Source organism: Panulirus ornatus, chromosome 10 (genome assembly GCF_036320965.1).
Source record: "Panulirus ornatus isolate Po-2019 chromosome 10, ASM3632096v1, whole genome shotgun sequence".
Lineage (NCBI taxonomy): Eukaryota > Metazoa > Arthropoda > Malacostraca > Decapoda > Palinuridae > Panulirus > Panulirus ornatus.
Window position 1 is genome coordinate 36,212,660 of NC_092233.1, and position 23,946 is coordinate 36,236,605.

Below are 23,946 nucleotides of genomic sequence, written 5' to 3' on the forward strand. Positions count from 1 at the left end.
CACTTTTTTTGTTTCTTCTTATTTTTTTGTGTTCCTTCACTATTTTTGTGTTTCTTCATTAATTTTGTTTTCCTTCACTATTTTGTGTTCTTCTTATATTTTTGTGTTCCTTCACTTTTTTTGTGTTCCTTCATTATATTTTTGTGTTTTCCTTATATTTTGGTTCTTCATTAATTTTTTGTTTTCCCTTTTCACTATTTTTGTTTTCCTTCATTATTTTTTTGTGTTCCTTCACTATTTTTGTGTTTCTTCTTTATTTTTTTGTGTTCTTCACTATTTTTGTGTTCCTTCATTATTTTTTTGGGTTTCCTTCACTATTCTTGTGTCCTTCATTATTTTTTTGTGTTCCTTCCTTTTTTTGTTTTCCCTTTTCTTTAAATATTTTTGTGTTCCTTCACTATTTTTGTTTCCTTTTTATATTTTTTTTGTTCCTTCACTATTTTTGTGTTCCTTCATTTATTTTTGTGTTCCTTCAAATTTTTGTGTTCCTTATATATTTTTGTGTTCCTTATATTTTTTTTGTTCTTCATTATTTTTTTTTGTTCCTTCCTATTTTTGTGTTCCTTTTTTATATTTTTGTGTTCCTTCACTATTTTTGGTTCCTTCATTATATTTTTGTTTTTCCCTTTCCTATTTTTTTGTCAAGTTTTGTCATGAATTTTTTACTTCAGAAACATCATTCCCCAAAATCCAGAAATGACTCACGTCGCGCTGCCCATGGGTACCCTGGAAAGGGGGAACCTTCCTGTTTTTTTTTTCGAGCTCACATCCAGCAAACGGGGTGTTAAAGATTGTATAAGCCAAACTGAGCTATTTGCGATACTGGGGAATCTACGAAGGGTTCGGGTACGAGAAAGCTCCCCTTTCCTGAACGTCGGCAGAACATGGGACGGGGGGGCATAAAGGGCAGATCCCAGACTTGGGGGACGTAGCAACGGCCGCCACCAGGAGTACGCCTACACCAGAATTGCCTGGGTGTCCAGCAGTGAGGGGGGGGGCCCAGGGAGGAAAGCGATCCCTTCCATAATGCCAAGGGCCCTTTCCCAGCAAGAGATCAGCCCTGGATATTCGAAACCCGTGCAGAGAGAGTAGTTGGTAAAGGGGACCCCGACCAGGAATCAGGTTTAATGACCTGTGCCAAGGGGACCAGCGAGGAAACTGGCTTGGTTGACACAGGAGCAGCCGCCATGGGCATCAGTGTTTCTTGGTTTGCCACCAAACATCAGGGAAAAGTGATGCCTACCACTGGATTGGTGACCTTCATCCCCGACTCCTTTTGAGGATGAATTTCAGCCTGGTGGATCCCGGACGTACGTTACTGGTCGTCGATGACAGACCCGACGTGCCCGTGGCTGAGACTGGGGGAAATTTTGGAGCAGCAGTGGGGACCCTGGAGCAAAAAAGGGGGCCGTGGTGGATTAAGGTCCACACCACCAACCTTCATCCTGAAACCCCTTAGCCTTAATTTCCCGTCGTGAGATTGGAGAATCTGCTCCTCCTCCAGCAGTGGACGCTCTCTACCTGGCCCTCAGAAGCCCACTTCCTTTGGCAAAGTTATCACTCAGTTGCAAACATTGGCAAAACTATTGTACGAATGAAACGGTAATCATGAAGGAATAAATCCTTAGGAAAGGTTCATGCTATTTATCGGGTGTCTCCACAGAGATGAAAAGAAAAAAAAAAATACACCTTCTGTTGGGGGGTATAAACAAGGCACCAAATGGACCCAATTTCGAACTGCTGACCTCCCCGTGGGTAGGGTCCGGGGCCAAAATTTGAGGGAACATTATCCCTCAAAGGCTAACACCATCGCCAAAAAAAGCAAAAAAAAAAAAGATTAATCATTATTTAAACATTTAAATAATAAAAGGGGCGATGGGGCCAGCCTCGCCCATTTAGCATCTTATTCGCTATGAACACAATTATAGGCGAGGTTGCACCTACAAACTATCAGTCTACCTTTTCTATTTTTTAAATATTAATAATCTGTCTATCGTTCTTGTTTTGTGGGTTTTCTGTATCATCTAAATCTCAACATGATATATCCTGAGATCAATGTCCAAGGGAAAAGTACAAAATAAGTCTAGTTTGGACCCGAAAAACTTAGACCCGGGTTTTGGGACCTTCCTTCACAATTTGTCCACCGTTCATTCCCATTAATGATCTACAAAAATAATTCAAGAGTTATATTATAAATACAGATACATGTCATCACTTGCCGTTTCCTTCATATTTTTGCTTATTACATCAGTCAATTTCTAACAGCAATCATCTTAATTATTTTATGCTCTTAACTTGCGTCATGAGTATATTAAGGCAAATCGTTGTTTTCGTCATCGTACATCGCACTTCAAGAAGAAAAAGTCTTTAAATAAGACACGACCAAAGGCACAATTCTAATAATTACATTACACCGCAGAATCTTCATCCTTCTTGACCAACACCATATCTGAAGTTTGGCTGGTCCATCATCGGCCCAAACCCGACAACACAAACAAGAAACTTTAGTAAAAAATATATCAGAACAAAGACTATATATTGGTCTATACTGATATCACAAAAAAATATAGTCTGTACCTTTATTTAAAGACTATATATAGTCTGTACTGTTATCACAGGGGCAATATATAGTCTGTACGATATGAAAGACAAAAATTTAGGATTGTACTGATGTAAAAGACTACATATATATTATATATATTATATATAATAGATATATATTATATTTATAATAATATATATATTATATATATATATATTTTTTTTTTTTTTTTTTTTTTTTTTTTTTGTTTGTCCTGTTCTCCCGCGTTTGCGAGGTAGGAAAGGAAAAACAACGAAAGAAATGGCCCAACCCCCCCTTTCCAATGTTATACATAGGGCCACACAGCAATTACATACCTACAAAATTTTTCCATGGTTTACCCGAAGCCTGCCCGATTCAATCACTGACACCCAGAACCCCGGTATCCCAATCGATCCTTCACTCTTTCCGCCCCCTTTCACCCATGCATGTTCGGCCCGATCCCCAAAATTTCGCACCCCCTCCCACCTCAATTTGGTCTGCCACCTCCCGCCCCCCTCCAAAAAAATATTCCTCTTGTCAATCTTTTGAAATTTGGGTTGGGTTTTGTTTTTGGTGGCGTTTGTTTGGTTTTATTTTTGTTTTGAAAGTTTTTTTCCCCTTTTTTTTTTTTTATTTTTTTTTTTTTTTTTATTTAATTTTCTTATCCCTTCTTCAATTTTAAAAAAATTTTAAAATTTTAAAAATTAAAAAATTTTTTTTTTAAAAAATTTTATTAAAAAACTTTAAATTTCGTGGGGGGATAAGTCAAATAAATGGTTAAAAATTAGGAATAATGTTTTGAAATCTAATACCAGCTTGGAACCTAAGCTGGACATATAACAAAACTTGGGTTGAAAATGTTGGGGTCAAACATTTTCAAAGCAAAAAGGGGTTTTTTGGGGTTTCCCAAAGTTATTTCGGGGGTCCTTTGGGTTAATTGTGCGAAAGGGTTCTAAAAATTTTAACTTGGGGGTTTTTTTTTCAATTACCTAATAAAAATGGTAAAAAAAAAAGGGTTTAAAAAAATTTTTAATTTTCAATAGGAAAAGTGGGGGTTCAAATAGGAAGGCGGTTAGGGGACAGGGTAAAAGGCCAAAAAAAGGGGGAAAATGGGTAAAAAATTTTTTATTTCGGGGGGGGGTCCTCAATTAAAACAAGGGGGAAAAAAATTTGGCATTTATCCGGGGTTACTCTTTTTAAGGGGAATGTTAATCGGGGGTAAAAACCCCCAAAATGTTAATGTTTTCTTTATTTAATACTTTAGGGGGTTTCCCTTTTTTTTCTATGCCTTCCCCCATTCAAAGCAACAACCCTCAAAAAAAAAAAAAATTTAATAATTTTTTTTATTTTTTTAAAAAAAATTTTTTAAAAATTTTTTTTCTTAATTTTTGTTTTCGCTTCTCCCCCTTAGCGGGAGGGAAGGAAAAGAAGGGAAAAATAACCCCCCAAATACTTGTTATAATAAATAAAAAAATATAATATAACATTAATGGTTACATAAGTCCCCCTTAATTGAAGTATTTTAATTTAATTTAGTTTTTTTTAGAAGAAATGATCACCCCCAAATTTAAAAACCCCCCCCAGTGGGACCTAGGTGGAAAAAAGGGAAAAAAAAGGGGCCCCCACATTCATTCACACTCAGTCTCTAGCTGTCATGTAATAATGCACTGAAACCACAGCTCCCTTTCCACCATCCAGGCCCCACAGAACTTGTCTATGGTTTACCCAGACGCTTACATGCCCTGGTTCAATCCATTGACAGCACGTCGACCCTGGTATACACAATCGTTCAATTCACTCTATTCCTTGCACGCCTTTCACCCTCCTGCATGTTCAGGCCCCGATCCACTCAAACTCTTTTTCACCCCAATCTTTCCACCTGCCAATTTGGTCTCCCACTATTCTCCTCGTTCCCTCCACCTTTGACAATATATCCTCTATGTCATCTTTCCTCACTCATTCTCTCCATGTGACCAAACCATTTCAAAACACCCTCTTCTGCTCTCTCAACCACACTCTTTTTATTACCACACATCTCACTTACCCTATTATTACTTACTCGGTCAAGCCACCTCACACCACATATTGTCCTTAAACATCTCATTTCCAGCACATCCACCCTCATCGACACAACTCTATATATAGCTTACGCCTCGCAACCATATAACATTGTTGGAACCACTATTCCTTCAAACATACCCATTTTTGCTTTCCGAGATAATGTTCTCGACTTCCACACATTCTGCAACGCTCCCAGAACTTTCGCCCTCTCCCCCACCCTATGATCCAGTTCCGCTTCCATGACTCCATCCGCTGCCAAATCCACTCCCAAATATCTAAAACACTTCACTCCCTCCAGTTTTTCTCCATTCAAGCTTACCTCCTAATTGACTTGGCCCTCAACCCTACAGTACCTACTGTACTCTTATTCACATTTACTCTCAGATTTCTTCTTTCACACACTTTACCAGACTCAGTCACCAGCTTCTGCAGTTTCTCACACGAATCAGCCAACAGTGCTGTATCATCAGCGAAGAACAACAGACCCACTTCCCAAACTCTCTCATAAACAAAAGACTGCATACTTGTCCCTCTTTCCAAAACTCTTGCATTCACCTCCGTAACAACCCCATCCATAAACAAATTAAATAACCATGGAGAAATCACTCACCCCTGCCGCAAATCTACATTCACTAAGAACCAATCACTTTCCTCTTTTCCTGCACGTACAGATGCCTTACATCCTCCATAAAAACTTTTCACCGCTTCTAACAACTTGCCTCCCACACCACATATTCTTAATACCTTCCACAGAGCATCTCTATCAGTTATATCATATGCCTTCTCCAGATCCATAAATACCACATACAAATCCATTTGCTTTTCTAAGTATTTCTCACATACATTCTTCAAAGCAAACACCTGATTCACACATCTTCTACCACTTCTGAAACCACGCTGCTCTTCCCCAATCTGATGCTCTGAACATGCCTTCACCCTCTCAATCAATACCTTCCTATATAATTTACCAGGAATACTCAATAAATTTTTTTTTTGTCGCTGTCTCCCGCGTTTGCGAGGTAGCGCAAGGAAACAGACGAAAGAAATGGCCCAACCCACCCCCATACACATGTATATACATACGTCCACACACGCAAATATACATACCTACACAGCTTTCCATGGTTTACCCCAGACGCTTCACATGCCTTGATTCAATCCACTGACAGCACGTCAACCCCGGTATACCACATCGCTCCAATTCACTCTATTCCTTGCCCTCCTTTCACCCTCCTGCATGTTCAGGCCCCGATCACACAAAATCTTTTTCACTCCATCTTTCCACCTCCAATTTGGTCTCCCTCTTCTCCTCGTTCCCTCCACCTCCGACACATATATCCTCTTGGTCAATCTTTCCTCACTCATTCTCTCCATGTGCCCGAACCATTTCAAAACACCCTCTTCTGCTCTCTCAACCACGCTCTTTTTATTTCCACACATCTCTCTTACCCTTACGTTACTTACTCGATCAAACCACCTCACACCACACATTGTCCTCAAACATCTCATTTCCAGCACATCCATCCTCCTGCGCACAACTCTATACATAGCCCACGCCTCGCAACCATACAACATTGTTGGAACCACTATTCCTTCAAACATACCCATTTTTGCTTTCCGAGATAATGTTCTCGACTTCCACACATTCTTCAAGGCTCCCAGAATTTTCGCCCCCTCCCCCACCCTATGATCCACTTCCGCTTCCATGGTTCCATCCGCTGCCAGATCCACTCCCAGATATCTAAAACACTTCACTTCCTCCAGTTTTTCTCCATTCAAACTCACCTCCCAATTGACTTGACCCTCAAACCTACTGTACCTAATAACCTTGCTCTTATTCACATTTACTCTAAACTTTCTTCTGTCACACACTTTACCAAACTCAGTCACCAGCTTCTGCAGTTTCTCACATGAATCAGCCACCAGCGCTGTATCATCAGCGAACATCAACTGACTCACTTCCCAAGCTCTCTCACCCCCAACAGACTTCATACTTGCCCCTTTCCAAAACTCTTGCATTCACCTCCCTAACAACCCCATCCATAAACAAATTAAACAACCATGGAGACATCACACACCCCTGCCGCAAACCTACATTCACTGAGAACCAATCACTTTCCTCTCTTCCTACACATACATATGCCTTACATCCTCGATAAAAACTTTTCACTGCTTCTAACAACTTGCCTCCCACACCATATATTCTTAATACCTTCCACAGAGCATCTCTATCAACTCTATCATATGCCTTCTCCAGATCCATAAATGCTACATACAAATCCATTTGCTTTTCTAAGTATTTCTCACATACATTCTTCAAAGCAAACACCTGATCCACACATCCTCTACCACTTCTGAAACCACACTGCTCTTCCCCAATCTGATGCTCTGTACATGCCTTCACCCTCTCAATCAATACCCTCCCATATAATTTACCAGGAATACTCAACAAACTTATACCTCTGTAATTTGAGCACTCACTCTTATCCCCTTTGCCTTTGTACAATGGCACTATGCACGCATTCCGCCAATCCTCAGGCACCTCACCATGAGTCATACATACATTAAATAACCTTACCAACCAGTCAAAAATACAGTCACCCCCTTTTTTAATAAATTCCAATGCAATACCATCCAAACCTGCTGCCTTGCCGGCTTTCATCTTCCGCAAAGCTTTTACTACCTCTTCTCTGTTTAAGAAATCATTTTCCCTAACCCTCTCACTTTGCACACCACCTCGACCAAAACACCCTATATCTGCCACTCTATCATCAAACACATTCAACAAACCTTCAAAATACTCACTCCATCTCCTTCTCACATCACCACTACTTGTTATCACCTCCCCATTTGCGCCCTTCACAGAAGTTCCCATTTGCTCCCTTGTCTTACGCACTTTATTTACCTCCTTCCAGAACATCTTTTTATTCTCCCTAAAATTTAATGATACTCTCTCACCCCAACTCTCATTTGCCCTTTTTTTCACCTCTTGCACCTTTCTCTTGACCTCCTGTCTCTTTCTTTTATACATCTCCCACTCAATTTCATTTTTTCCCTGCAAAAATCGTCCAAATGCCTCTCTCTTCTCTTTCACTAATACTCTTACTTCTTCATCCCACCACTCACTACCCTTTCTAATCAACCCACCTCCCACTCTTCTCATGCCACAAGCATCTTTTGCGCAATCCATCACTGATTCCCTAAATACATCCCATTCCTCTCCCACTCCCCTTACTTCCATTGTTCTCACCTTTTTCCATTTTGTACTCAGTCTCTCCTGGTACTTCCTCACACAAGTCTCCTTCCCAAGCTCACTTACTCTCACCACCCTCTTCACCCCAACATTCACTCTTCTTTTCTGAAAACCCATACAAATCTTCACCTTCGCCTCCACAAGATAATGATCAGACATCCCTCCAGTTGCACCTCTCAGCACATTAACATCCAAAAGTCTCTCTTTCGCGCGCCTGTCAATTAACACGTAATCCAATAACGCTCTCTGGCCATCTCTCCTACTTACATAAGTATACTTATGTATATCTCGCTTTTTAAACCAGGTATTCCCAATCATCAGTCCTTTTTCAGCACATAAATCTACAAGCTCTTCACCATTTCCATTTACAACACTGAACACCCCATGTATACCAATTATTCCCTCAACTGCCACATTACTCACCTTTGCATTCAAATCACCCATCACTATAACCCGGTCTCGTGCATGAAAACCACTAACACACTCATTCAGCTGCTCCCAAAACACTTGCCTCTCATGATCTTTCTTCTCATGCCCAGGTGCATATGCACCAATAATCACCCATCTCTCTCCATCAACTTTCAGTTTTACCCATATTAATCGAGAATTTACTTTCTTACATTCTATTACATACTCCCACAACTCCTGTTTCAGGAGTATTGCTACTCCTTCCCTTGCTCTTGTCTTCTCACTAACCCCTGACTTTACTCCCAAGACATTCCCAAACCACTCTTCCCCTTTACCCTTGAGCTTCGTTTCACTCAGAGCCAAAACATCCAGGTTCCTTTCCTCAAACATACTACCTATCTCTCCTTTTTTCACATCTTTGTTACATCCACACACATTTAGGCACCCCAATCTGAGCCTTCGAGGAGGATGAGCACTCCCCGCGTGACTCCTTCTTCTGTTTCCCATTTTAGTAAGTTAAAAAAGATACAAGGAGGGGAGGATTTCTGGCCCCCCGCTCCCGTCCCCTCTAGTCGCTTTCTACGACACGCGAGGAATGCGTGGGAAGTATTCTTTCACCCCTATCCCCAGGGATAATATATATATATATATATATATATATATATATATATATATATATATATATATATATATATATATATACACACATACACACACACATACATACGCACATATTCACACACACACACATACATATATATACATATGAAAAATGTAAGAGACAATTTAGAAAACTGAAACTTCTAGCTTGAAATGCAATGAAAAAATGGATGTCACATAATGGTTCAACCTCTGGCTATGGAAAAAGGAAATGTATAATTTATTTACACAAACGTCAATAGTAGTTCTCATCAATTTGACCACTGTATGAATAAGCTTCAATATCTAAGCTACATTTTTTCCAATTTCACTATTTTCTTGTCAAAGCACCATGTATGAAAACTATCAATAAATTTATACCTCTGTAATTTGAGCACTTACTTTCATTCCCTTTGCGTTTGTACAATGGCACTATGCAAGCATTCCGCCAATCTTCAGGCAACTCACCATGAATCATACTTTCATTAAATAACCTTACCAACCAGTCAACAATACAGTCACCCCCTATTTCAATAAATTCCACTGCAATACCATCCAAACCCACTGCCTTGCCGGCTTTCATCTTCCGCAAAGCTTTTACTACCTCTTCTCTGTTTACCAAATCATTCTCCCTAACCCTCTCACTTTGCACACAATCTCGACCAAAACACCCTATATCTGCCACTCTATCATTAAACACATTCAACAAACCTTCAAAATACTCACTCCATCTCCTCACATCACCACTACTTGTTATCACCTCCCCATTATCCCCCTTCACTGAAGTTCCTATTTGTTCCCTTGTCTTACGCACTTTATTTACCTCCTTCCAAAACATCTTTTTATTCTCCCTAAAATTTAATGATTCTCTCTCACCCCAACTCTCATTTGCACTCTTTTTTACCCCTTGCACCTTTCTCTTGACCTCCTGCCTCTTTCTTTTATACATCTCCCACTCATTTGCATTATTTCCCTGCAAAAATCGTCCAAATGCCTCTCTTTTCTCTTTCACTAATAATCTTCCTTCTTCATCCCACCACTCACTACCCTTTCTAATATGCCCACCTCCCACGCTTCTCATGCCACAAGCATATATATATATATATATATATATATATATATATATATATATATATATATATATATATATATATATATATATATATATCCCTGGGGATAGGGGAGAAAGAATACTTCCCATGTATTCCCTGCGTGTCGTAGAAGGCGACTAAAAGGGAAGGGAGCAGGGGGGCTGGAAATCCTCCCCTCTTTTTTTTTTTTTAATTTTCCAAAAGAAGGAACAGAGAAGGGGGCCAGGTGAGGATATTCCCTCAAAGGCCCAGTCCTCTGTTCTTAACGCTACCTCGCTATCGCGGGAAATGGCGAATAGTATGAATGTAGGTTTGCGGCAGGGGTGTGTGATGTCTCCATGGTTGTTTAATTTGTTTATGGATGGGGTTGTTAGGGAGGTAAATGCAAGAGTTTTGGAAAGAGGGGCAAGTATGAAGTCTGTTGGGGATGAGAGAGCTTGGGAAGTGAGTCAGTTGTTGTTCGCTGATGACACAGCGCTGGTGGCTGATTCATGTGTGAAACTGCAGAAGCTGGTGACTGAGTTTGGTAAAGTGTGTGGAAGAAGAAAGTTAAGAGTAAATGTGAATAAGAGCAAGGTTATTAGGTACAGTAGGGTTGAGGGTCACGTCAATTGGGAGGTAAGTTTGAATGGAGAAAAACTGGAGGAAGTGAAGTGTTTTAGATATCTGGGAGTGGATCTGGCAGCGGATGGAACCATGGAAGCGGAAGTGGATCATAGGGTGGGGGAGGGGGCGAAAATTCTGGGGGCCTTGAAGAATGTGTGGAAGTCGAGAACATTATCTCGGAAAGCAAAAATGGGTATTTTTGAAGGAATAGTGGTTCCAACAATGTTGTATGGTTGCGAGGCGTGGGCTATGGATAGAGTTGTGCGCAGGAGGATGGATGTGCTGGAAATGAGATGTTTGAGGACAATGTGTGGTGTGAGGTGGTTTGATCGAGTGAGTAACGTAAGGGTAAGAGAGATGTGTGGAAATAAAAAGAGCGTGGTTGAGAGAGCAGAAGAGGGTGTTTTGAAGTGGTTTGGGCACATGGAGAGGATGAGTGAGGAAAGATTGACCAAGAGGATATATGTGTCGGAGGTGGAGGGAACAAGGAGAAGAGGGAGACCAAATTGGAGGTGGAAAGGTGGAGTGAAAAAGATTTTGTGTGATCGGGGCCTGAACATGCAGGAGGGTGAAAGGAGGGCAAGGAACAGAGTGAATTGGAGCGATGTGGTATACCGGGGCTGACGTGCTGTCAGTGGATTGAATCAAGGCATGTGAAGCGTCTGGGGTAAACCATGGAAAGCTGTGTAGGTATGTATATTTGCGTGTGTGGACGTATGTATATACATGTGTATGGGGGTGGGTTGGGCCATTTCTTTCGTCTGTTTCCTTGCGCTACCTCGCAAACGCGGGAGACAGCGACAAAGTATAAAAAAAAAATATATATATATATATATATATATATATATATATATATATATATATATATATATATATTGTTACGAACATGTGTGTGTGTGTGTTCGTGTATTGTAGTTATGGTATAGGTGATATTTTAGGGCAGGACGACCGAGGGGAGAGCAGGACCATTAGGATTGCTGCGTTCCCACACCTATGTAGGTTCCAGATAGCCGCGCGGCCAGTTAACGACAACACTTGGACCTTTCATCCGAGGCACCAGGTCAAGTTGGGAGGTCAGCCAACGGCCTCCTGTACAACGTTGACCTTTAAGTAAGATGTGGGACGGACTGAGGATCCTTCAGCCAACCAGCAGTTTCACGGATAGCCCCTTCTTCAATCACCGCCGGACCTGTGGCCCTCTAGCCAAGTAGGAGTGGCACTTAGGAGCCTCCTCCTCCAATCACAACTGGACCTTAGGCCCATAACCAATCCAGGGTGGCACTATAGGGTAACAGGGCGGACGCAAGTCGTTCCTACTTGTAATAAAAACCTTTTGACACCCGCTGACCCTCGAGTACTCTCAAGCCCAGCGAGGTGAGTGGTTTTCCCTCTGTCCGTATCCCGCGATATAGATTCTACGGTGTTGTACTGCCTCTGTCATTTAGTTTCGAGTGTCAGAGAGTATTGTTACTTGTCATAGCAGTGTCTAACAATAAGTGTATCTTGAATCATGTTATCGAAGATGAATTGTCATAAAGGGAAGAGATCTCCTGGTTTGAAATCTTACCGGAATGTTAGACTCGTGTTCAGTGTTACCGTAAGTGATTTGTGCCTGATTCATGAGTTTGTTATTTTGTACTCTACTTCTTTCATTCTAAGTAGTTTATTGCTGGTGTTTGATTTAATCCCATGACTTTGAGATAGTGTTATCCTGTGTGTTGTGTAACATAAATTTGGCGGCCTTGCCAGGATAAGTTTAGAATTCGTAACATAAAATTGGCGACCTTGCCCCAGGATATTTCTTGCCTTAACGGAATCTCTCTTCTCGATTTGTTTATCATGCCGTTGACCAGTGACGCTGACCAGTTCTGTCGATCTGAGCCCTCTACCGAGGATATTAAATGTTTAACAAGTTACGAGTTGAGGCTTGTTGCGGATAAGTTAAAAGTGAATCATGACAGGAGTGCTAGTAAAGTACAGTTGGAGACTTTATTAATAAATCATTTTGTTGACAGCAGATCGTAGATGCTGCGTCTGATGTTGAAATTAGTGTTGACAATATCGTCCCATCATTGAGGTCGGCCGAAGCCTCGATCCCTCCCCATATCCCTAGTGATGCTAATGTTGATCCGGAATACTGGCGGATCCAACTAGAATAGCCAAGGTCAATGCAAAAGTGCAAATGCAGAAGGAACAGACAGAACAAGCCAGGCTCGCTTGCGAATGCGAAAAATTACGACAGAGCGCTTGGCCATCAGAATCAGTGTCGTCTCAGCTGAATAACTTAGATCTTGTACCAAAGTTCTTAGAAGATGTCACTACTTTCTTCCTTAAGTTGGAACAGACTGCTTATCCCTGCTCTTGGCCGAAGTCGTCTTGGACGGCTGTGATACGTCCCCATCTCGTTGGTAAGGCTGGGTCCGCGTACGCCTCGTGGAACGATGACCAATGTAATGATTACGAGGTCGTGAAACAGGCAGTGGTGAATGCTTCGTATTTAAATCCGGAAGCATATCGACTCAAATTTCGAGCTGAAAATAAGCGTCCTAATCAAAACTACCTAGACCACTTTCGTAAAGTTCAGGTTATGCGTGCTGTGGCTACGCTCCTGTGATGCTGAGACGAGCAAAAAACACAAGGATATAGCGATCATATAGATACTTAGATTGATAGAAATATATTAAATTTTGTTAAACGAAAAAGTCCTTTTTTCCAAGAACTGTAGAAACTAAACGATATCTTGATATAAACATGAACTAAAAAGAATAGAGATTTAAGGTTATCCCCAACGCCGCCTGTGCAATCATTGGTGTTTGCTATCTGGTTGGGACTCCGCGATGACTTGCAAGTCTCGGACTAGGGAGAGCAATATATATATTTGTTTTGTCGCTGTCTCCCGCGTTAGCGAGGTGGCACAAGGAAACAGACGAAAGAATGGCCCAATCCACCCATATGCACATGTATATACATACACGTCCACACACGCAAATATACATACACATACATCTCAAGATATACATATATATACATATATATATATATATATATATATATATATATATATATATATATATATATATATATACACACAGACATATACATAAACACACATGTACATAATTCATACTGTCTGCCTTTATTCATTTCCATCGCCACCCCGCCACACGATATAAAAAACCCTCCCCCCTCATGTGTGCGAGGGAGCGCTAGGAAAAGACAACAAAGGTCCCATTCGTTCACACTCAGTCTCTAGCTGTCATGTAATGATGCACCGAAACCACAGCTCCCTTTCCACATCCAGGCCCCACAGAACTTTCCATGGCTTACCTCAGACGCTTCAAATACCCTGGTTCAATCCATTGACAGCACATCGAACCCGATATACCACATCGTTCCAATTCACTCTATTCCTTGCACGCCTTTCATCCTCCTGCATGTTCAGGCCCCTATCACTTAAAATCTTTTTCACGCCATCTTTCCACTTCCAATTTAGTCTCCCACTTCTTGTTCCCTCCACCTCTGAAACATATATCGTCTTTGTCAATCTTTCCTATCTCATTCTCTCCATATGAACAAACCATTTCAAAAATTCTCTTCTCTCTCAAGCACACTCTTTATTACCACACATCGCTCTTACCCTTTCATTACTTACTCAATCAAACCACCTCACACCACATATTGTCCTCAAACATCTCATTTTGAACACATCCACCCTCTCCGCACAACTCTGTCTATACCGCACACCTCGCAACCATATAACATTGTTGGAACCACTGTTCCTTCAAACATACCCATTTTTGCTTTTCAAGATAACGTTCTCGACTTCCACACATTTTTCAACACTTCCAGAACTTTCGCACCCTCCTCCACCCTATGGTTCACTTCCGATTCCATGGTTCCATCTGCTGCCAAATCCACTCCCTGATATCTAAAACACTTCACTTACTCCATATTTCTCCATTCAAACTTACATCCCAATTGAATTGTCCCTCAACCCTACTGTACCCAATAACCTTGCTCTTATTCACATTTATTCTCAGATTTCTTCTTTCACACACTTTACCAAACTCAGTCACCAGCTTCTGCAGTTTCTCACACGAATCAGCCTCCAGTGCTGTATCATCAGCAAACAACAACTGACTCACTTACCAAGCTCTCTCACCCTAACAACCTCATCCATAAGCAAATTAAAAAACCATGGAGACATCACACACCCCTGTTGCATTCACTGAGAACCAATCACTTTCCTCTCTTCCTACACATGCCTCACATACTCGATACCTTTTCACTTCTTCTAACAACTTACCTCCCACACCATACATTCTTAATACCTTCCACAGAGCATCTCTATCAACTCTATCACATGCCTTCTCCAGATCCATAAATGCTACATACAAATCCATTTGCTTTTCTAAGTATTTCTCACATACATTTTTGAAAGCAAACACCTGATCCACACATCCTCTACCACTTCTGAAACCACACTGCTCTTCCCCAATCTGATGCTCTGTAAATGCCTTCACCCTCTCAATCAATACCCGTTCATATAATTTCCCAGGAATACTCAACAAACTTATACCTCTGTAATTTGAGCACTCACTCTTATCCACTTTGCCTTTGTACAATGGCACTATGTAAGCATTCCGCCAGCTCTCAGGCACCTCACCCGAAATCATACATACATTAAATTACCTTACCAACCAGTTAACAATACAGTCAACCCCTTTTCTAATAAATTCCACTACTATACCATCCAAACCTGCTGCCTTGCCCGCTTTCATCTTACGCAAAACTTTTACTACCTCTTCTCTGTTTACCAAGTCAATCTCCCTAACCATGTCACTTTACACACCACATTCAACAAACCTTCAAAATACTCATTCCATCCTTCTCACATCACCATTACTTGTTATTGCCTTCCTATTAGCCCCCTTCACTGAAGTCCCATATATATATATATATATATATATATATATATATATATATATATATATATATATATCATCCCTTGGGATAGGGGAGAAAGAATTCTTCCCACGTATTCCCTGCGTGTCGTAGAAGGCGACTAAAAGGGAAGGGAGCTGGGGGCTGGAAATCCTCCCCTCTCGTTTTTCATTTTCCAAGAGAAAGAACAGAGAAGGGGGCCAAGTGAGGATGTTCCCTCAAAGGTTCAGTCCTCTGTTCTTAACGCTACCTCGCTAATGCGGGAAATAGCGAATAGTAAAAAAAAAAAACAGTAAAAGAAAAAAAAAAAATATATATATATATATATATATATATATATATATATATATATATATATATATATATATATATATATATATATATATATAAACACAAAAGAGGTAATGAAAGCTTTGCGGAAGATGAAAGCCGGCAAGGTGGCAGGTTTGTATGGTATTGTAATGGAAATTATTAAAATGCATGCCTGTATGTGAGAAATACTTAGAAAAACACGTGGATTTGTATGTAGTATTTATGGGTCTGGAGAAGGAATATGATAGAGTTGATAGAGATGCTCTGTGGAAGGTATCAAGGATATATGGTGTGGAGGCAAGTTGCTAAAAGCAGTGAAAAGTTTTTATCGATAATGTAATGCACGTGTACGAGTAGGAAGAGAGGAAAGTGATTGGTTCCCAGTAAATGTCGATTTGTGGCAGGGGTGCGTGATGTCTACAAGGTTGTTTCATTTGTTTATGGAGGGGTTATTAGGGAGGTGAATGCAAGTGTTTTGGACAAAGAGGCAAGTATGTAGGCTGTTGTGGATGAGAGGGCTAGGGAAGTGAGTCAGTTGTTTTTCGATGATGATACAGCACTGGTGACTGATTCGTGTGAGAAACTGCAGAAGTTGGTGAGTGAGTTTGTTGGTAAAGTGTGCGAAAGAAGAAAGCTGAAAGTAAATGTGAATAAGAGCAAGGTTATTAGGTACAGTAGGGTTGAGGGACAATTCAATTGGGAGGTAAGTTTGAATGGAGAAAAACTGGAGAAAATGAAGTGTAGATATCTGGGAGTGAATTTGGCAGCGGTTGGAACCAAGGAAGCGGAAGTGAGTCATAGGGTGGAGGAGGGGGCGAAGGTTCTGGGAGCGTTGAAAAATGTGTGGAAGGTGAGAACATTATATCGGAAAGCAAAACTGGGTATGTTTGAAGGAATAGTGGTTACAACAATGTTATATGGTTGCGAGGCATGGGCTATAGATTAGGTTGTGCGAAGGAGGTTGGATGTGGTGGAAATGAGATGTTTGCGGACAATATGTGGTGTGAGGTGGTTTGATCGAGTAAGTAATGAAAGGGTAAGAGAGATGTGTGGTAATAAAAAGAGTGTGGTTGAGAGAGCAGAAAAGGGTGCATTGAAATGTCTTGGTCAAATGGAGAGATTGAGTGAGGGAAGATTGACAAAGACGATTTATGTGACATGGGTGGAGGGACGAGGAAAAGTGGGAAACCAAATTGGAGGTGGAAAGAAGAAGTGAGAGATTTTAAGCGATAGGGGGCCTGAACATGCAGGAGAGTGAAAGGCATGCAAGGAATAGAGTGAATTAAACGATGTAGTATTCCGGGGTCAACGTGCTGTCAATGGAATGAACTAGGGCATGTGAAGCGTCTGGGGTAAACCATGGAAAGCTTTCTAGGGCCTGGATGTGGAAAGGGATCTGTGGTTTTGGTGCATTATACATGACAGCTAGAGAATGAGTGTGAACGAATGTGGCCTTTGTTGTCCTTTCCAAGTGCTACCTCGCGCGTGTGTGGGGGTGAGGGGGTGTCATTCAGGTGAGGTGGGGTAGTGACATAAAAGAATACAGGCAGCATGTATGAAGTATGTACATGTGTATATATGTATATGTCTGTATATATATATATATATATATATATATATATATATATATATATATATATATATATATATATATATATATACGTTGAAATGTATAGATATGTATATGTGCGTGTGTAGACGTGTATGTATATACATGTGTACGTGGGTGGGTTGGGCCATTCTTTCGTCTGTTTCCTTGCTCTACCTCGCTAACACGGGAGACAACGACAAAGTATAATAATAAATGTTCAGGCCCCCATTGCTCAAAATCTTTTTCACTTCATCCTTCCACCTCTAATTTGGTCTCCCACTTCTCCTCGTTCCCTCCACCTCTGACACATATATCCTCTTTGTCAATTTTCCTCACTCATTCTTTCCATGTGACCGAACCATTTCAATACACCCTCTTCTGCTCTCTCAACCACACTCGTTTTATTATCACACATCTCTCTTACCCTTTCATTACTTACTCGATCAAACCATCTCAACTCATACTTTTAATACCTTCCACAGAGCATCATTATCAACTCTATCATATGCCTTCTCCAGATCCATAAATGCTACCTACAAATCCATTTGTTTTTCGAAGTATTTCTTGCATACATTCTTCAAAGCAAACACCTGATGCACACATCGTCTACCAATTCTGAAACCACACTGCTCTTCCCCAATATGATGCTCTGTACATGCCTTTACACTTTCAATCAATACCCTCCCATATACTTTTCGAGGAATACTCAACAAACTTATACCTCTGTAATTTGAACACTCACCGTTATCCCCTTTGCCTTTGTACAATGGTACTATGCATGCATTCTGCCAATCCTCAGGCACTTCACCATGAGTCATGCATAAATTGAATATCCTCACCAACCAGTCAACAACACAGTCACCCCCTTTTTTAATGAATCCAACTGCAATACCACCGAAACCCGCCGCCTTGCCGGCTTTCATCTTCCGCAAAGCTTTCACTACCTCTTCTCTGTTTACCAAACCATTTTCCCTGACCCTCTCACTTCGCACACCACCTTGACCAAAACACCCTATATCTGCCACTATCATCTAAGACATTCAACAAATCTTGAAAATACTCATTCCGGCTACTTCTCAATTACCACTAAAATTTAATGATACTATCTCACCCCAACTCTCATTCGCCCTCTTTTCCACCTCTTGCACCTTTCTCTTGACCTCTTACCTCTTTCTTTTATACATCTAATCATTTGCACTATTTCCCCGCAAAAATCGTTCAAATGCCTCTCTCTTCTCTTTCATTAATAATCTTAATTCTTCATCCCTCCACTCACTACTCTTTCTAATCTGCCCACCTCCCACACTCCTCATGCCACAAGCATCTTTTGCACAAGCCATCACTTCTTTCCTAAATACATCCCATTCCTCCCCCACTACCCTTACGTCCTTTGCTCTCACCTTTTTCCATTCTGCACTCAGTCTCTCCTGGTACTTCCTCACACAAGTCTCCTTCCCAAGCTCACTTACTCTCACCACTCTCTTCAGCCCAACATTTTCTCTTCTTTTATGAAAACGTCTATATCATTTATCATATTTTGTCACTGTCTCCTGTGTTAGCGAGGTAGCATAAGGAAACGGGGCGAAGGCTCTGGGGGCGTTAAAGAATGTATGGAAGGCGAGAATGTTATCTCATAGAGCAAAAATGGGTATCTTTGAAGGAATAGTGGTTCCGACAATGTTATATGGTCGTGAGACATGGGCTATAGATAGGGTTGTGCAGAGGAGAAAGGATGTGTTGGAAATGAGATGTCTGAGGACAATATGTGGTGTTAGGTGGGTTGATCGATTAAGTAATGAAAGGGAAAGTGAGATGTGTGGTACTAAAAAGAGTGTGGTTGAGAGAGCAGAAGAGGGTGTATTGAAATGGTTTGATCACATGGAGAGAATGAGTGAGGAAAGATTGACAAAGAGGATATGTGTGTCAGAGATGGAGGGAACGACGAGTTGGAGACCAAATTGGAAGTGGAAGGATGGAGTGAAAAAGATTTTGAGCTATTGGGGCCTGAACATACAGGAGGGTGAAAGGCATGCAAGAAATAGAGTGAATTGGAACGATGTGGTATACCGGGGTCAACGTGCTGTCAATGGATTGAACAAGGGCATGTGAAGCATCTGGGGTAAACCATGGAAAGGTGAGTGTTCAAATTACAGAGGTATAAGTTTGTTGAGTATTGCAGGGAAATTATATGGTAGGGTATTGACTGAGAGGGTGAAGGCATGTACAGAGCATCAGACTGGGGAGGAGCAGTGTGGTTTCAGAAGTCGTAGAGGATGTGTGGATCTGGTGTTTGCTTTGAAGAATGTATGTAAGAAATACTTAGAAAAACAAATGGATTTGTATGTAGCATTCATGGATCTGGAGAAGGCATATGATACAGTTATTAATGATGCTCTGTGGAAGGTATTAAGAGTATATGTTGTGGGAGGCAAGATGCTAGAAGCAATGAAGGGTTTTTATTGAGGTTGTAAGGCATGTGTACGAGTAGGAAGAGACGAAAGTGAATGGTTCCCAGTGAATGTCGGTTTGCGGCAGGGGTGTGTGATGTCTCCATGGTTGTTTAATTTGTTTATGGATGGGGTTGTTAGGAAGGTGAATGCAAGAGTTTTGGAGAGAGGGGCAAGTGTGCAGTCTGCTGTGAATGAAAGGGCTGGAGAAGTGAGTCAGTTGATGTTCGCTGATGATACAGCACTGGTGGCTGATTCAGGTGAGAAGCTGCTTAAGCTGGTGACTGAGTTTAGTAAAATGTGTAAAATAAGAAAGCTGAGAGTAAATGTAAATAAGAGCAAGGTTTTTAGGTACAGTAGGGTTGAGGGACAAGTCAACTGGGAGGTAAGTTTGAATTGAGAAAAACTGGAGGAAGTGAAGTGTTTTAGATACCTGGGAGTGGATCTAATAGCGGATGGAACCATGGAAGCGGAAGTGAGTCACAGGGTGGGGGAGGATGTGAAGGGTATGTTCGAAGAAATAGTGGTTCCAATAATGTTATATGGTTGCGAGGCGTGGGCTATGGATAGGGTTGTGCAGAGGAGGGTGGATGTGTTGGAAATGAGATGTTTGAGGACAATATGTGGTGTGAGGTTGTTTGACTAAGTTATGAAATGATAAGAGAAATGTGTGGTAATAAAAACCAGTGTGGATGAGAGAGCAGAAGAGGGTGTATTGAAATGGTTTGGTCACATGGAGAGAATGAGTGAGGAAAGATTGACAAAGAGGATATATGTGTCAGACATGGAAGGAACGAGAAGTGGGAGACCAAATTGGGGGTGGAAGGATGGAGTGAAAAAGATGTTGAGCAATCGGGGCCTGAACATGCAGGAGGGTGAAAGGTGTGCAAGGAACAGAGTTAGTTGGAACGATGTGGTATACCGGGGTTGACGTGCTGTCAATGGATTGAACCAGGGCATGTGAAGTGTCTGGGGGAAACCATGGAAAGTTTTATGGGGCCTAGATGTGGAAAGGGAGCTGTGGTTTTGGTGCATTACATATGACAGCTAGACACTGAGCGTGAACGAATGTGGCCTTTGTTGTCTTTTCCTAGCACTACTTCGCGCGCATGCGGGGGGAGGGGGGTGCCATTTCGTGTGTGTGGGTGGCGGCCGGGGGGGGGGGGGGGGAAGGGAAGGGAATGGCTGAGGGCAGCAAGTACGAATTTGTACATATGTATGTATATACTGAAATGTATAGGTATATATATATATATATATATATATATATATATATATATATATATATATATATATATATATATATATATATATATATATATATATATATTTTTTTTTTTTTTTTTTTGCTTTGTCGCTGTCTCCCGCATTTGCGAGGTAGCGCAAGGAAACAGACGAAAGAAATGGCCCAACCCACCCCCATACACATGTATATACATACGTCCACACATGCAAATATACATACCTACACAGCTTTCCATGGTTTACCCCAGACGCTTCACATGCCTTGATTCAATCCACTGACAGCACGTCAACCCCGGTATACCACATCGCTCCAATTCACTCTATTCCTTGCCCTCCTTTCACCCTCCTGCATGCTCAGGCCCCGATCACACAAAATCTTTTTCACTCCATCTTTCCACCTCCAATTTGGTCTCCCTCTTCTCCTCGTTCCCTCCACCTCCGACACATATATTCTCTTGGTCAATCTTTCCTCACTCATTCTCTCCATGTGCCCGAACCATTTCAAAACACCCTCTTCTGCTCTCTCAACCACGCTCTTTTTATTTCCACACATCTCTCTTACCCTTACGTTACTTACTCGATCAAACCACCTCACACCACACATTGTCCTCAAACATCTCATTTCCAGCACATCCATCCTCCTGCGCACAACTCTATCCATAGCCCACGCCTCGCAACCATACAACATTGTTGGCACCACTATTCCTTCAAACATACCCATTTTTGCTTTCCGAGATAATGTTCTCGACTTCCACACATTCTTCAAGGCTCCTAGAATTTTCGCCCCCTCCCCCACCCTATGATCCACTTCCGCTTCCATGGTTCCATCCGCTGCCACAGCCACTCCCAGATGTCTAAAACACTTCACTTCCTCCAGTTTTTCTCCATTCAAACTCACCTCCCAATTGACTTGACCCTCAACCCTACTGCACCTAATAACCTTGCTCTTATTCACATTTACTCTTAACTTTCTTCTTTCACACACTTTACCAAACTCAGTCACCAGCTTCTGCAGTTTCTCACATGAATCAGCCACCAGCGCTGTATCATCAGCGAACAACAACTGACTCACTTCCCAAGCTCTCTCATCCCCAACAGACTTAATACTTGCCCCTCTTTCCAAAACTCTTGCATTCACCTCCCTAACAACCCCATCCATAAACAAATTAAACAACCATGGAGACATCACACACCCCTGCCGCAAACCTACATTCACTGAGAACCAATCACTTTCCTCTCTTCCTACACGTACACATGCCTTACATCCTCGATAAAAACTTTTCACTGCTTCTAACAATTTGCCTCCCACACCATATATTCTTAATACCTTCCACAGAGCATCTCTATCAACTCTATCATATGCCTTCTCCAGATCCATAAATGCTACATACAAATCCATTTGCTTTTCTAAGTATTTCTCACATACATTCTTCAAAGCAAACACCTGATCCACACATCCTCTACCACTTCTGAAACCACACTGCTCTTCCCCAATCTGATGCTCTGTACATGCCTTCACCCTCTCAATCAATATCCTCCCATATAATTCTCCAGGAATACTCAACAAACTTATACCTCTGTAATTTGAGCACTCACTCTTATCCCCTTTGCCTTTGTACAATGGCACTATGCACGCATTCCGCCAATCCTCAGGCACCTCACCATGAGTCATACATACATTAAATAACCTTACCAACCAGTCAACAATACAGTCACCCCCTTTTTTAATAAATTCCACAGCAATACCATCCAAACCTGCTGCCTTCCCGGCTTTCATCTTCCGCAAAGCTTTTACTACCTCTTCTCTGTTTACTAACTCATTTTCCCTAACCCTCTCACTTTGCACACCACCTCGACCAAAAAACCCTATATCTGCCACTCTATCATCAAACACATTCAACAAACCTTCAAAATACTCACTCCATCTCCTTCTCACATCACCACTACTTGTTATCACCTCCCCATTTGCGCCCTTCACTGAAGTTCCCATTTGCTCCCTTGTCTTACGCACTTTATTTACCTCCTTCCAGAACATCTTCTTATTCTCCCTAAAATTTAATGATACTCTCTCACCCCAACTCTCATTTGCCCTTTTTTTCACCTCATGCACCTTTCTCTTGACCTCCTGTCTCTTTCTTTTATACATCTACCATTCAATTTCATTTTTTCCCTGCAAAAATCGTCCAAATGCCTCTCTCTTCTCTTTCACTAATAATCTTACTTCTTCATCCCACCACTCACTACCCTTTCTAATCAACCCACCTCCCACTCTTCTCATGCCACAAGCATCTTTTGCGCAATCCATCACTGAAAAGCTTGTAGATTTATGTGCTGAAAAAGGACTGATGATTGGGAATACCTGGTTTAAAAAGTGAGATATACATAAGTATACTTATGTAAGTAGGAGAGATGGCCAGAGAGGGTTATTGGATTACGTGTTAATTGACAGGCGCGCGAAAGAGAGACTTTTGGATGTTAATGTGCTGAGAGGTGCAACTGGAGGGATATCTGATCATTATCTTGAGGAGGCTAAGGTGAAGATTTGTATGGGTTTTCAGAAAAGAAGAGTGAATGTTGGGGTGAAGAGGGTGGTGAGAGTAAGTGAGCTTGGGAAGGAGACTTGTGTGAGGAAGTACCAGGAGAGACTGAGTACAGAATGGAAAAAGGTGAGAACAATGGAAGTAAGGGGAGTGGGGGAGGAATGGGATGTATTTAGGGAATCAGTGATATATATATATATATATATATATATATATATATATATATATATATATATATATATATAT